This window comes from Pithys albifrons, chromosome 1 (assembly GCF_047495875.1).
Source record: "Pithys albifrons albifrons isolate INPA30051 chromosome 1, PitAlb_v1, whole genome shotgun sequence".
NCBI lineage: Eukaryota > Metazoa > Chordata > Aves > Passeriformes > Thamnophilidae > Pithys > Pithys albifrons.
In genome coordinates, this window is record NC_092458.1 from 58,937,416 (window position 1) to 58,951,943 (window position 14,528).

Sequence of the window (14,528 nt, forward strand, 5' to 3'; positions counted from 1 at the left end):
GAATTGTATACTTTGCTTCCATATTCAGTAATGTCTTATGGGTTGCTCCTAACTAATCTTTGTTTATATCCAAATGTCAGCTCCATTGTGATTTTGCAATACTACCTATTATGTTTGTAACAAATCAGGGGTTTCCTAGTTTGAAAACTCATGATTATGCAAATATAATTCTTTATGATTTTCATCTGGAGTATACATTTCAATAGATAATTTCTGGCTCCTCTTCCTCTTGTGTATCATTCTTTTGACATCTTCAATAATACTGGTTTTCAGTCTAATTCATATTTTTTGATTTTTTTCCAGATATATTAACAGAAATACTTTTTCACTCTCAGCCTCAGTGAGTGAAGGATCAGTCACATTGCTTGGATCTACCTATGACAAATTTTGCTTTAAATTATGTTTTAAATCTGTGAAGTTCAAACTTTAATGAATGTCTGTGTAACTTCTGAAAACAGTTGGTTTTTGAAGTTACATCATACTATGTACAAAGGAAAAAACAGGACAGAAACTAGGTCTGTGACTATTGCCATTTTCTGTAAACACTGTCATTGAATCCCTTACAAAGATGCTATTTCTAGCACCACAGATATTCTCTTTCCCATAAAAAATGTTACAGACAGGAAATGTTTTGGGTCATGTAAAAACATTTCCTGACAAACATTTTATCACAGCTTGATAACCATTTCCTGTTGGTAGTATTTGTTTTAACTATTGTCACTTTGTTTGCTTGCTTGCTATAATTAACACACATATGTGATCTGTCTAAGTGGCTCATCCTGCCAAACAAAGATTTCAGCAAGTAACACATTTAATTATAATGTCATGCAGAATTTTATATTGTCCATTTCCCTTAATTTAAACTTTGGAGAAAGCAATAAATGAAAGAGTAATACACAGGCAGCATTCTGGGAACTGGGAATTCCCAGAAGGGTGGAGGTTCCTCAATATTCCAAATAGAACATTGTCTGCTGAGGGCTCAGTGATTTCAGTAAACTTCTAAAATAGCTTTAAATACGAAGGTGGGACTTCATGTAGGATCTTGTCATACAGTCCAGACTTGAACTGATTTGATCTGGAAGCATATCAGAAGAAATTTGTCACTTTCTAAGGAGCTTTAAAGCATAGTCCTTGCAAACTAATATTAAAATGACACTACATTTAAGACTTGTATTCTATCTAAATATCATCTTTTCAGTCAACAGAACCACTTTTGCTGTTTTTGTAGCTGCCTACTTACTTTATAAGGGGTAAGAGTATCACGTGCATACAGCTGATTCTGGTTCTCATTCACACAAAGATTTAGTTATGCTTCTAGTAAATAGTAGATGGCCAGGAAACAGCCTCTGGCCCTGCCTAGGGCATAGCCTAGCTCAAGTCCGTATTATTTAGTGCTCTACTTCCCTTTAGATCAGACTGGCCAATCAACACTACATCTCTCATGGCCCTGGAGCTACCCTTTGCTGTTTGTCATCCTGTGGCCTTCAGACATAATACTTATTTATGTCTGTGGAGGGTTTTTTCAGTTCATTGTCTTTGGAAGTTACTGTTTATTACCTTTTGTTTAAAAACCACCACAGTTTTCTTCCCTATAGCTTTTCTAGAAAAGTAAAATTAAGTCACTTTACTGAAAGCATGTAGTATTTTAGGGTGCAATGCCTGCTGAGATAGCTTTGAGGGAGTCTGTAGGGAGCAGACTTGGAGCAGTGTTGTCCACAGAGCCCACTGGAATTAGTGCTTAGTGTGCACTATCCATGAACTGTGCTAGCTGGCACGGGCCAAGTCTGCCAGGAAGTCAGCTAACAAGCAGAGTGGATGTTCAGAGGTCAAGTGGTCAGGTATGATGAGTTTATGGAGTCTAACTAAGGCTTTGACTTAAACTTTATTTCTGTTGGAAAGGCCTGAGGAAAGAAGAATCTGGAGGTCAAGGCCTTTAGGTAAAAGCCTATTTGCATAGGGACAAATTTGAAAAAAAAAAAAGGTGTATTGTGGATAGGCATATTTTGCATGCACATCCTGAATGTATACTCAGAAAAATATCCAAGGAGTTTGTTGGTTTGTTTGTTTTATTTGTCTATTTTTAATTAGACTGAAAGAGAGTGAATAAAGTATTCTTAGGAAAAGTCAATCCCAGTCATGGAACCCAGTGCTGACTGCATAAGCTATTTAAGGATTTGAAAGGAGATGACATGGATGTAATCACATGAGTGTAAAATATGAAGTGTTTGTGGAACAGGAAAATGAACACAGAACCTTGATTTGTAATTCCAAAAGAAAACAAAATTGGTTGCACTGAATCAAGTAATGGTGAGGAAAAAGATTGATTTTCTATTATTGGACTCTAGGAATAAATAATAAGTAAGGCAAAGTGAATGCTATTTATGGGTAGTGTATCATATCCATTATCATCATCTGCTTTCTATGTAGCAGACATCTCAGAGACATTTCCTTTGGTCCTCACGAATAAAGCAATTTTCTGTTCTAAAAATGAAAAAGGTATATTTGATGAGGTGCAAAATTTTCACCAAATTGCCTTTAGTTCTGTAACTATGTTATTAAAAGACAAGGTAATTGCTAATTTTAAGAAAATGCTTTAGCATTGGTCTTAGCTTTCTGGCAAGGAAGATATACAGTAGCCTTATAAGAGATAATGACAGGTAAGGTTCTGTGGGATTTATATTGCTTGGTGCAAAAGTTTTAAAAACAGTCTGCATTTTTTTTCATTGGCAGTAATTTGTGAATCACTCTGTGAGCTGTTGAAAAGCTAAATAAAATCACACAATAGCTTTTTGTTAAAAAGAATGTTAAAGATAATAGAAGCATCCTATTTTATCAGAAGCCAAGAGCAATATTATATTATTTATGATTGCTATCAAAATGTGAACTTGTAAAACTAATTGTGAGAAGAACAAAAAGCTGGTTTATTTTTGTTTAATTTTCTTTTAATTTACAGCATTAATCTGAAGAGTTCAAACAAAACCAGGTTTTCCTCTTGCAACTCAATTGGCAGAACTTCCCCTTATAAGATTCTGAAAGTGCTAAAAGTTTGTCTGAACAAATTGAGGGAGACTGAGATTGCTCACAAGAGTCTCATGCTGAGGAGATCTCTGAGCTATGAATGTTCAAAGCCTAGGATAATATTTAAAGGAAGTTCAGTTTTTACTTACCCTGTTCTTTTCTACTTCTCTGCCAGGGAACAGATTTTGTTAGATGGTCTGACCCCTTATGGCATTTTTCCATTCTGTGTCCTTATGTAGAGGATGTTTAATTATGTGTCCAGCTTTTGAGATAACACTGATATGCACTTTTTAGTTCCTGTAAGGAAATGCTCAATGCTTTCTGGGATTGGAGTATTTTTTTGTGTTTTGTTTTTAACAGAACCATTGTTGCTGTTTGTTGATGTGAGGGTTATTCTCTATTAAGGTCAGAGGGACTGAAGATTTTGGACTAGTCTAAGAAATGTGATGCAAGACCTGCTGGGCAGGCTGGCAAGCCCAAACCCACAATGAATCTAAAATTAAAGTGTTTCATACACTACTATACTAAAACATACATACAGTTTTAAAAAGGAAGCATACTATACATCCTGTATATTTTACTATATGCACATTATAGACTACATATACCATTTATAGATGTTGATACACTTAAAATGCTACACTATTGTCTCTAAAGATGACTCACAGAGTGCCATACATAAAGGAAATAGATGTCATGTTTATTAAACAGCAATGTCAAAAAATTTGAAATGAAGAAATGAAAATGAATCAATTAAGCCACAAGTCTGGGTCTGTTTGAGGAAGTGAACTTGTTATGTTTTCCCCAAAGTGTTATGTAAGCATTAGTTCTCACAATACATGGGGAAAGGAAAATAAACAAGTTGCTCAGGGGAGAAAACTGAAGCTATTAACTGGACAAGAACAATTTGAGTTCTTAGCTTCATTTGAAATATTCCTGAAGCCCTCAATCTTTTCCAGTGTCAAGAGCATCTGGATCACCATAAGGTTTTCAATGTTTGTTTTTTGTAGCCTGGGAAATAGCTCCCATTCTACTTCACAGCTTTTTCATATGTTTCTGTAACTGCAAATCCTGGTGTGTGACAGTTCATCAATCACCCTGTCAGTTTCTCTTCCAATGGAAAAATGAAGATGGCTCTAAAAAGCACAATGGAAACTCTGCCATTCAGGGGAACTTTTACTGTCGGGAAGTTGGAAGAATAAGGAAGCCTTGCCAAAGTGCTCGTTATCTCCTAATTCTAATGTCAAAAACCTTCAATCTAAGTAAAAACAATTTATCGGAGCCATAGATGAAAATTGCAATTTACAGTTTAGCAATGGAACAGAATGGCTCATCTGAAATTCTTGATTTGCATGAAAATATCTTTTTTCTTTCTTTTTTTTTTTAATTCCACTTTTAACTTGTTTGTTTTTCAGGACTATGGTATTTCTCTTTCATTTTTATACACCACATGTTCAAAAGTATTCCTTTCCTTCTCTTTTCCAAGCCTCCCACCTGTCCAGTGCTGAAATCTTGAAAATCTCACAGATGAGATGAAACTACTTCAATTCAATCTTGCCCCTGGTTTATTCATGAAATACCCCAGGCATGGCTCTGACCACTCTACTATAATACAAACCCTGCTTCTTAAAAACAATAGATGCAGAAGTCCAGGAAGCACTCTTGATACATAAATCACATTATTCAGTAGAGTGCCAAGCCCAGACCTGTAAATAAGCACCAAAGAGTTACTGTTTCAGATGTCACTCCTCTTTACTGCTTCTTCTGGGTCTGAACTCATGTGGAAACATTGCTGTATGATATAAACAAGTGTTTGGGTCAAGTTTGGGACTCACAGCTTTCCTAAGTCAGTGTTCAAGGAATACAAGTAGCTTCCAAATGATGGTCTCTTCCACTTCTTGCAGTACCAGAGGTCAAATGGTTTTGTGTTCATCACTACTTTGCTGTGACAGTTAGTGGTGTTCTCTCTTCAATGGTTTTGAAATAGGCAAAAAGGGTCCCAACTGGTCCTGACTATCAACAAACATGTCTGAATTGGGATCCTCTGGAAGAAATATAATCACCCTAAGTTAGTAAGTAACCTGTCTTCCATCAGAGGATTAGTTATATGAAACATTTAGATCCTAGAGTGTTAGACATCCTTGCTGTGAACTATTTCTTCTCCTTTCCTTTTCAAAACAATGCAGAGATTAAACTAAAAGATGATCATATCAAAATCCCAAAGAGTTTCAGGTGCAGCCTGGAATGCAATAAAATCTCCTGAGAAATAGTTCAATGCTTTAAAAATAGGCTGTTCAGACTCCTTTGTTTTATAACTTCAGAAAAGAGTTATTAACATTTAGTACACTGCTTTGTTATGTATATGTTCCTTCTGCATAATAACTTATAAAGAAAATTAGCATGTAGATAATGGACCCAATCAGCTTAGCACAGAAATCCTTAAGAACTCCTGTGGGTATGAGTTTCAGAAGTTCACCTTGTACATATGCCATCCGCTGACTTCATTTTCCAAGGGCACTCCTGTATCACTGCTCCTTGCCCAAACCCTTCTTATCTGTAAATCAGTCTACCATGACAGAACAACCTTTTAGCACACAGCTCATTAAATAATTTAAGGAGGGCAAATTAAAAACAAAACACCTAAACAAATAAAACTAAATTAAATTAAAAAAAATATGTGTGCATGTAGTAGTTTTGGCTTTAGTCAGCATAGGTCCCCATTTAGGCCTCAGTTTTTAGCAGGCCTCAAAGGTTGTGACACAGATTAGAGGGGACAGGCATCATCTGACTTAAGCAGCCATAGAGGTATTTCATATCATCTGACATCATCAGGAAGTGTCGGGGAGTATAACAAGCAAGGTGGGAGGAGTCTCTGGGCTCTTCGGTCCATGCTTCTGACCAGGACGGTTCCCGCTCCCTGACTGCTGATATCGGGCCCTCCTGCCGGTCGGCACGTCTGCTTAGCCGGGGACGTGAGCACATTCCTGTTAATTCCTCTTTCCCTCTCGCTGGGAGGTTTCCTCTGGGGAGGGGGTTTGGTTGGTTTGGAGTTTCACCTGTTAGCTGGGGCGACCTCGGTGAGCCTGTTGTTGTCTCCTGTCACTATGTGCTATTTCATATTCTGTGTTAAGCTCTCCTCTGTATAAATATAAAAACCTCACTGTGTTTAAAGCCTTGTTTCTGCTGTTTTCCCTCACTCTCCTGCTCTGGGAGTGGACTTTTTGACTGGGTACCAGGCAGTTGGCATTTTGCCAGCTCAAACTATAACAGTGCAAAAGGTAGCATTCTGCAACCAGATGGTAAGACTCCAGCTGCCAGGCAACTGGTACAACGTCATGGATTTATGCTAGCTCTGAAGTTACTTAACCCCATCAGACAGTGTCTCGGTTTGAGGGGAAAAACCAAAATGTTTTACCCACAAGCAGGGGAGGGGCCTCCTCCACAATAATCACACCACTCTTTATCAAATTTAAGAAAAGGAATTTTAATACAAGAAGGATAACTGCTATATATATATATATATATGTAAACAGACTAGTGCAACCCACTTCCTCAACACCATAAGAGAAGAAAAAAAAAAAACAACAAAACCCAGCAGGTTTTCCTCCGGGAGAAAAGGTTATACTTAAGTGTCCTTGTCACAGCTCGGCTGGCTGCAGAGTGAGTTTCAGTCCCTCTCCAGCGAAACAGATGAGCAGTGGGCTTTCAGATGGACTCAGTCTCTTCCCCCTGTGTTCCCCGTCCAAGAAGCAGCAAATCCAAGGCAGGCAGCAGCACGGCAGGAAAAGGTGGTCCGAAGTAGGCAGCGGCAAGACAGCCAGGGAAAAACCCCAGCAGTAACCAGCAGGGCAGCCTGCCTCCTTGGAGTCCCCACTCCCCCCTTCCGCCGAGCCAAGACTGAGCAGAATATCCAAAAAAAAAAAACCAAAAGAGACAAACCTGCCCCCACCCCAGCGATCGCAGTTAACTGCTTCTTTTGTTAACCGCTGGCCTGGGCAGTTAAGTGGCAGGGGAGAGAATTTACATAATAATCCCAAACTACAACATTATCCACCCCTAAATTCTCTTCCATGCCGATACTCTACATTAAACTTAAATTTTCTTTCAAATAATTAAGTGTTTACAAATACAGTAATATGAGTCGTTTACCCAGAGATAAGTTCCCCTTGAGGTATACATCGTGTCTCTCCATCTTCCTGCATCACCCACCAGGTGGAACCAGATCCTTGAGCAAAGACAACCCCACGAATGGGTTTGCCTTTGCCTGAGGCAGGGTTGATCCAGACTGTTTTCCCTAGCATACCTCTCAGGTGTATTACAGGGACTTTGTCTCCATCTACAGTGTGAAGGGGTTCTGATTGGGCAGGGCCGGCTCGATTGACAGAGCCTCTAGTGTTGACTAGCCATGTAGCCTTTGCTAAGTGTTGATCCCAGTGTTTGAAAGTCCCTCCACCCAACGCCTTCAAAGTGGTTTTCAACAGTCCATTACACCGCTCAACTTTCCCGGCAGCTGGTGCATGGTAGGGGATATGATACACCCACTCAATGCCATGTTCTCTCGCCCAGGTAGCAACTAAGCTGTTTTTGAAATGAGTTCCATTATCTGACTCAATTCGTTCTGGGGTGCCATGTCGCCACAGCACTTGTTTTTCCAGGCCTAGGATGGTGTTCCGAGCAGTGGCGTGAGGCACTGGGTGTGTCTCCAGCCACCCTGTGGTTGCTTCCACCATGGTGAGCACATAGCGCTTGCCTTGGCGGGTCTGTGGCAGTGTGATGTAGTCAACCTGCCAGGCCTCCCCGTACTTATACTTATCCCAGCGCCCACCATACCACAGGGGCTTCACTCTCTTAGCCTGCTTAATGGCAGCACATGTCTCGCAGTCGTGGATAACCTGAGAGATAATGTCCATGGTTAAATCCATCCCTCGGTCTCGTGCCCATTTATAAGTGGCATCTCTGCCCTGATGGCCCGAGGCATCATGGGCCCATCGAGCCAAGAACAGCTCTCCCTTGTGCTGCCAGTCCAGATCTGTCTGTGATACTTTCACTTGCGCAGCTCGGTCTGCCTGTTGGTTGTTGAGATGTTCCTCATTGGCCCGATTTTTGGGCACGTGTGCGTCTACGTGGCGGACTCTCACAATCAGCTTCTCTACTCGGGTGGCAATATCTTGCCATATATCGGCAGCCCAGATGGGTTTCCCTCTGCGTTTCCAATTGGTTTTCTTCCATCGGTCTAACCATCCCCAGAGAGCATTGGCCACCATCCATGAGTCGGTGTAGAGGTAAAGCTTTGGCCATTTCTCTCGTTCAGCAATGTCCAGGGCCAACTGCACGGCTTTAAGCTCTGCAAACTGACTCGACCCACCTTCTCCTTCAGTAGCTTCTGCAACTTGTCGTGTGGGACTCCATACAGCTGCTTTCCATTTGCGATTAGTCCCTACAATGCGACAGGAGCCATCGGTGAAGAGGGCGTAGCGTATTTCCTCTTTTGGCAATTGATTGTATGGTGGAGCTTCTTCCGCACGTGTCACCTGCTCTTCCTCTTCATCTGCTAGACCAAAATTTTCACCTTCAGGCCAGTTTGTGATGATTTCCAGGATCCCAGGGCGATTTGATTTTCCTATACGGGCGCGCTGCGTAATCAGGGCAATCCACTTGCTCCAGGTAGCATCAGTGGCGTGATGTGTAGAGGCAGCCTGTCCTGACAACATCCACTTCAGCACTGGTAGTCGAGGTGCCAGAAACAGCTGTGCTTCTGTGCCAATCACCTCTGAGGCGGCTTGAACTCCTTCATAGGCGGCTAGGATCTCTTTCTCTGTGGGGGTATAGTTGGCTTCAGATCCTCTGTAGCCTCGGCTCCAGAATCCAAGTGGTCGGCCTCGAGTCTCACCAGGCACCTTCTGCCAAAGGCTCCAAGACAGGCCATTATTCCCGGCAGCGGAGTAGAGCATGTTCTGTATGTCTGGTCCTGTCCTGACTGGTCCAAGGGCTACAGCCTGAGCAATCTCATGCTTAATCTGGTCAAAGGCTTGTTGCTGCTCAGGGCCCCAGTGGAAATCATTCTTCTTACGGGTTACCAAGTAGAGAGGGCTTACGATCTGACTGTATGCTGGGATATGCATCCTCCAGAACCCTATGGCACCCAGGAAGGCTTGTGTTTCCTTTTTGCTGGTGGGTGGAGACATTGCTGTGATCTTATTGATGACTTCTGTTGGAATCTGACGGCGTCCATCCTGCCACTTCACTCCCAGGAACTGGATCTCTTGGGCTGGTCCCTTAACCTTACTCCGTTTGATGGCAAAGCCAGCTCCCAAAAGGATCTGGATGATTTTCTCTCCTTTCTGAAAAACCTCTTCTGCTGTGTCCCCCCACACAATGATGTCATCAATGTATTGCAGGTGTTCTGGAGCCTCACCCTTCTCCAGTGCAGTCTGGATCAGTCCATGACAGATGGTGGGACTGTGTTTCCACCCCTGGGGTAGTCGGTTCCAGGTGTACTGCACGCCCCTCCACGTAAAAGCAAACTGTGGCCTGCACTCTGGTGCCAGAGGAATGGAGAAGAACGCATTAGCAATGTCAATAGTGGCATACCACTTTGCTGCCCTGGACTCCAGTTCATACTGGAGCTCCAGCATGTCCGGCACAGCGGCACTCAGCGGTGGGGTAACTTCATTCAAGCCACGATAGTCCACAGTCAATCTCCATTCTCCATCAGACTTATGCACAGGCCAGATGGGGCTGTTGAAGGGTGAGTGGGTTTTGCTGACCACCCCTTGGCTCTCCAGTTCACGGATCATCTTATGGATGGGGATCACAGCATCACGGTTCGTTCGGTATTGCCGACGGTGCACTGTCGTGGTGGCAATTGGCACTTGCTGTTCCTCAACTTTCAACAGTCCAACAGCAGAAGGACTTTCTGAGAGACCTGGCAATGAGTTCAATTGTTCAATCCCTTCTGTCTGTACAGTGGCTATTCCAAAAGCCCATCTATGCCCCTTTGGGTCCTTAAAATATCCATTCCTGAGGTAGTCAATGCCCAGGATACATGGGGCGGCTGGACCAGTCACAATGGGGTGTTTCTGCCAATCTCTCCCTGTCAAGCTCACTTCAGCTTCTAGCACAGTCAACTCTTGAGATCCCCCTGTCACCCCAGAAATAGAAATAGTTTCTGAGCCCACATGTCCTGATGGCATTAATGTGCATTGAGCGCCAGTATCAACCAAAGCCTTATACTTTTGTGGGTCTGATGTACCAGGCCATCGAATCCACACAGTCCAATAGACACGGTTGTCCCGTGCCTCTACCTGGCTAGAGGCAGGGCCCCTCTAACACTGATCCTGGTCATAGCGGTCAGAACCTTTTCTCGATGAGTACACCTGGGAGGTGCCCTCCTGTGGGTCAGATTCTTGCCCGTGGGAAACTGGGACTGCACTTACTCTCACTGACCTTCTTCCATTCTCCTTCAGTTCTTGTACTCGGGCTGCAAGGGCACGGGTGGGTTTCCCATCCCACCGTCCCATGTCTTCTCCATGTTTGGCCAGGAAGTACCACATCTCAGTTCGTGAGGTCTGTCCACTTCCTCTGGCTGGGGGGCGTCTGGCTCTGACTTCAGAGGTTCTCATTCGCACTGGTGCCACTTGGAGACTTTCCCTAATTTCCTCTCTGATCGCTTTTACCTCTGCAGGCAGCGTCTTGAGACTCTCAACCAATGTCTCTACAGCAGAAATACGGGCCTGCATTGGGCTGTGGGTCATGCTTTCATATATCCGGAGCTTATTTGCTACTGCGCCCACTGTTTCATGGTTCTCTTCCCTATACATGGATGCCAGGAAGTCGGTGTATTCAGCTGGCCCCGAACGTGAAAGGTCCCACCACATATGTGGTGTGCATCTGACCTTGTCAGGGTCATTATTGGCTTGCCCACCTCTTCCAAAAAGCACGTCCATCATTGCCATCTCCCTCAGACGTAAAATTCCTTCTTCCATCGTCTTCCAAGTCTTCCTAATATGATGTTCCTGCAGGATTTCTCTATAAACAAACTTCTCTCTTACACTCGTTAGAAGTCGTGCCCAGAGTGAAAGGGGCTTTGATTCCCTCACGAACACCTGTTCAATAGCCACGTCCTGGGCCAGAGCCCCCAAAAACCTGGCTTCAGCACCATCCAGTTGTAAGGTTTCACCCATAAGGTCCCAAACTCGGATCAACCAAGTCAGGATGGGCTCGCCCGGGTGTCGAGCAATGTCTTTCCGCAAACTACGGAGATTATCAAATGACAATGACTCAGTGATGATCTCAGGCTCTGGGTCTGCTTGCTGTGGAGGTGCAGCAGCCCCCTCATCGTCTGCTGGATGATCTAATTTGGTCTTATATTTCCTTTTCTGAATAGGGGCAACTTCCATAGGCTTGGCCTGTCCTCCTGGTTTAGCCTCATCTTTTTCTCCCTTCACTGTGGCATCAGGGGTTTTATTCTCTCGCTTTTCCCCCTTCACTGGGCTAGGTTTCTGAATGCATTCTGGAAAAACCCTGGCCCTACCTTCAAACATTCTGTAAGCTGCAGGGATACAACCCTGCAGAAAAACCATAAAGAGCAAGATATCTCTGGCATCCAGGGAGAATTTAAACATCTCAAAAGCTGTTGTAGCAGACTTGAATGGGGAATGGACAAAGGGTTGGGAGAAGAGATTCCCCTTTGTTCCTTCCCAAGGGTCCGTACTATTATCACTGAATCCCCAGAGGTAGCAGCTTAGGTTGCGGCAGGAAAACAGCCTGGAGAGCACCACCCACATGACATCCAAAGGCATCGAATTCATGGCACCATAAATCCAGAGTAAGAACTCAATAATAATTGCGGCTATTTGAGTTTTGCTCATTGATTTGTTGATAAGACTTAAACCTGCCGCTCCTTTTGGCATGAATTTGTACCAACAAAAAGCCAATATATTATACAGGATGGTCCTGATGAACCCTAAGCTCAAGACCCACATGGTGCCACAAAATAGCAGTTATCCTTCTTTGTTTACAAGCCCCACACGTTGGGCGCCAAGAAATGTCTCGGTTTGAGGGGAAAAACCAAAATGTTTTACCCACAAGCAGGGGAGGGGCCTCCTCCACAATAATCACACCACTCTTTATCAAATTTAAGAAAAGGAATTTTAATACAAGAAGGATAACTGCTATATATATATATATATATGTAAACAGACTAGTGCAACCCACTTCCCCAACACCATAAGAGAAGAAAAAAAAAAAACAACAAAACCCAGCAGGTTTTCCTCCGGGAGAAAAGGTTATACTTAAGTGTCCTTGTCACAGCTCGGCTGGCTGCAGAGTGAGTTTCAGTCCCTCTCCAGCGAAACAGACGAGCAGTGGGCTTTCAGATGGACTCAGTCTCTTCCCCCTGTGTTCCCCGTCCAAGAAGCAGCAAATCCAAGGCAGGCAGCAGCACGGCAGGAAAAGGTGGTCCGAAGTAGGCAGCGGCAAGACAGCCAGGGAAAAACCCCAGCAGTAACCAGCAGGGCAGCCTGCCTCCTTGGAGTCCCCACTCCCCCCTTCCGCCGAGCCAAGACTGAGCAGAATATCCAAAAAAAAAAACCAAAAGAGACAAACCTGCCCCCACCCCAGCGATCGCAGTTAACTGCTTCTTTTGTTAACCGCTGGCCTGGGCAGTTAAGTGGCAGGGGAGAGAATTTACATAATAATCCCAAACTACAACAGACAGGAACAGCTCCCTCCAGGAACATCAGGACACAGCTGGAGCACATCTTGATTTGACCTTTCCTGTTAAGTCCCATGGTCTGCATGGGTGAGCTGCAGCAGGACTGAGCGTAAAAGAAATGCGTAGGTCTCATTTGGAGGAAGAGGGATAAGCAGCAGAGGTGTGCCCCACTTCAGCTGCTGTGCTCCAGCCACTGCCACTAGGCTCTTTTGGGCACCATCCTTGTGCCCAAAAGATGGAAAGCATGTGAGGAGAAAGGCTTACTTGGGCAATGGCCACTAGCCAGGAAATGCTGAGACTTCTTCGCATATTCGGATAGAGAAACTCTCTAACAAGACCAGGCTCCCCAAAGAGTCTTCTCTGTCCCCAGGCAAAGAAAAACATGGGGTTTGAATCTCAATAACTTCTCACAAAGGCCTAGTTTCTCAAGGACTTGACTGTATTTCCCAACTGGTATCCAAATGCTATTTCCAGATCTGCGTGCCTGGCTCTCTCTCAAGTGACATCTGGGCCAATGCTGTTCCCAGACCTTAGCTTTGTGCTTGCACCTGAGGGGAGGAGGTCTGTCTGGGAGCAGTGTAGGCTGGAGGCCTCTTCTCTGATATCACAGAGACACATGTTGTTCCCTTTTTGTGTCCACTGCCTCCCTTTTGGGATGAGAAGGACCAAGCAAACCCAAAGAATCTCTGAAATGGCCATCTGGAACTGTGCCCAGCACACCAGCCTTTCTGTGTCCCTGTGAGTGCTGGTTCAGGATGAAAAAACAAAGGAGAACTCAGGCCTTTCAACAGGGTGTTTATCCAGCTGAGTTCACTTCCCCAAAACATGCATATCTGAGGGTGGGCAGTGTCTTTGTGGCGGGTTTTATAGCAACATGGAATCAAGAATCTACATTGTACCCAGGTCCCACTTTCAGCACATAAATTCTCTGAGGTTCTTAAAGTTAAGTTCTTGTTACCTTTCTGAGTACATCATTAATGAAAGCACTACAGTTTTATGTTTCTTTTGCAATAGAAATGAAGAGAATAGAAGATTACATCAGCATTACAGGATTTGCTTAGTAACAAAAAATATTAAGACATCATCTATTTTTTTAGGCAGATTTAAGTGTGCACATCAGTAGAGAATAGAACCACCCTTAGCACATTTTCAAAAGATTTTTGAAAGATTGATTTGTGTACTGCTTATCCATAAAAAAGCAACATCTGCCCCTCACACACCTTTCCAAAACAAAGCTCCCACCTGAAATAGAAAAAAGGAACATGCTGTTAATGGAGTAACACAGTAACATTGCAAGCTGTAACTGGTAGTGTTGCTGTAAGAGAAACTTGCACTGGAGTATTACATAATAAGTATTATTACAGTCACATAAAAATGCTAAGTAAAAAATTATCTCTAAGCCATGAATCGACTTTGTGAGATGCTGAGTACTATTTGATGCCAAATATTAAGTTCTGATCACCTCACAGTTGTGGCCCCTTTGACATTTAAAGGGACATAGGTGGAATATCCTTGGAGAAAAAGTTTAGATTAAGAGGTTTAGGCACAAGTAATTATGATACCTGATTCTCAAGGTCCAGGTATGCACACCAAACCACAGCCTATCAAAGTCTTAAAAAAACAGTGGAGATTTCTTAAGTTTCCACTGCAAACCTGAAGCTTAAAGCATTTCTGAAACCTCTCCCTGAACATCCACATTTCTTCTATGCCAGTTTAAGGCTGCTTATAATTCCCATCTGCCCTGGCCGACAGCAGGGTCAGCATTCCTCCAGGAAAGACTGTGGAGTGGTTTGTC

The 14,528-nt window shown here is 43.4% G+C and overlaps 1 protein-coding gene across 2 annotated transcripts in view; it reads left to right on the plus strand.

Moving 5' to 3' along the window:
- The first annotated feature begins 5,882 nt into the window (after window positions 1-5,882).
- Window positions 5,883-14,528, plus strand: part of CYSLTR2 (cysteinyl leukotriene receptor 2) — a 58,828-nt gene continuing 50,182 nt past the window's right edge. For both annotated transcript variants that reach the window (XM_071570809.1, XM_071570793.1), the window contains exon 1: window positions 5,883-5,990. The gene's annotated coding sequence lies outside the window, so the exon portion shown is untranslated. The remainder of the gene's footprint in view (window positions 5,991-14,528) is intronic.